This window comes from Lipotes vexillifer, unplaced genomic scaffold, assembly GCF_000442215.2.
Source record: "Lipotes vexillifer unplaced genomic scaffold, Lipotes_vexillifer_v1.1 scaffold1161, whole genome shotgun sequence".
Taxonomy (NCBI): Eukaryota; Metazoa; Chordata; class Mammalia; order Artiodactyla; family Lipotidae; genus Lipotes; species Lipotes vexillifer.
The window spans coordinates 395,708-397,792 of NW_006780142.1; positions in this window are offsets into that span (position 1 = coordinate 395,708).

Genomic DNA, 2,085 nt, shown 5'->3' on the forward strand with positions numbered 1-2,085 from the left:
GTGTTTTTAAATGATTCAGATCCTAAATTTTAAAGAGTTTTGTACATGATTAGCATCCAGCTGTCTCAAACCCTGCTGTGAGCTTTCTTTGGTATTCTGCCCTGCATGCCATTGCAAGACTTGTGTGGTTACATTTATAGTATATGATGGGAGGCAAGCAATACAGAATCTATTCATTTTACCTATAAACATGGAATAACTTAACTTTTAGAGTTTTGCAGTAAAATTTTTGTTTGTTTCATTGGAGTTTGATTTCATGATGTACTTACTAAAATTAATTTCCTCTTAATGCAGTTATAAAATGCTTAGAAGAAAAATAACATTCTTGGAATACTTGATTTTTTTTGGCTGTGTTGCTGCACGAGGGCTTTCTCTAGTTGCGGCAAGTGGGGGCTCCTCTTTGTTGCGGTGTGCGGGCTTCTCATTGTTGTGGCTTCTCTTATTGTGGAGCACGGGCTCTAGGTGCACGGGCTTCAGTAGTTGTGGCACGTGGCTCAGTAGTTATGGCTCTCAGGCTCAGTAGTTGTGGCACACAGGCTTAGTTGCTCCACAGTATGTGGGATCTTCCCGGGCCAGGGATTGAACCTGTGTCCCCTGCATTGGCAGGCAGATTTCTTAACCACTGTGCCACCAGCGAAGCCCTGGAATACTTGATATTTTTTGTTACAGCGATGACAGTCTAACATGAAGATGTTTGATTTGTTTTCCTATTTTATTCTTCTGTTTTAATTCCTTCAGTCTGGAAATAATGAATTACACCTTTTGTTAAAACTTTCCCTTTTGTTTCCTTTAAAGTGAACAATGAGATTATTACACACACATCACACAATGTTTTTTCTTTTCCTTTGTAGGAAAATAATGAGCTAGATTATAGCTTACTGCAAAATGTATGTGGCACTTGTAATTATTTCTTAGTTAAAAATATATCCATTTTCTTTTAAACTTTCTTGCTTTAAAGATTTGATAAAAGTTTTTAGCTTCCAGCTTTTCTCATTCTTATTCATTGTTGTTCTTGGTGCATTTAATTTCATATACCACAGGCTGTGAAAAAGGCCCTGAATAATATCCTTGGTAGAAATGTCACTTCTCTGGGCCTCAGATTCCTTATCAGTAAAATGTACCCTAGATGATCCCAGAAATCTTCTGAAGCTCCAATTTATTTATTTATTTGTTGGTTTATTTTATTTTTTAATTGAAAGATAGCTAATGTGCAAATATTATGTTAGTTTCAGGTATGCTACGTAATGATTTGACATTTTCATACATTAGGAAATGATCACCATGATAATGTTTGGTAGAATTCACCCATGAAACCATCTGGTCCTAGACTTTTGTTTGTTGAGAGTTTTGTTTATTACTGATTCAGTTTCATTACTGGTAATTGGTCTGTTCGTATTCTCTATTCTTGTTTCAGTCTTGAAAGATCATATGTTTCTAGGAGTTTATCCATTTCTTCTAGGTTGTCCATTTTATTGGCATATAATTGTTCGTGGTAATCTTATTATCCTTTGTATTTCGGTGGTGTCAGTTGTAACTTCTGCTCTTTCATTTCTGATTTTATTGATTTGGGCCCTCTCTCTTTTTTTTCTGATGAGTTTGGCTAAAAGTTTATTAATTTTGTTTGTCTTTTCAATGAACCAACTCTTAGTTTCATTGATCTTTTCTATTGTTTTTTAGTCTCTATTTCATTTATTTCTGCTCTGATCTTTATAATATCTTTCCTTCTACTAACTTTGGGTTTTGTTTGTTCTTCTTTTTCTGGTTCCTTTAGGTGTAAGGTTAGGTTGTTTATTTGAGATTTTTGTTTTTTCCTGAGGTACGCTTGTATCACTATAAACTTTCATCTTAGAACTGCTTTGCTGGGTCACATAGATTTTGAATCCTTATGTTTCCATTTTCATTTGTCTCCAGGTACTCTTTAATTTCCTTTCTGATTTCCTCAGTGACCCATTGGTTGTTTAGTAGCATATTGTTTAACTTCCATGTGTTTGTGCTTTTTGCAGTTTTTTTTTCTTGTTGTTGATTTCTAGTCTCATTATTTTTGGAAAAGATTCTTTTTTTTTTTTTTTTTTTTTTTTTTGGTAC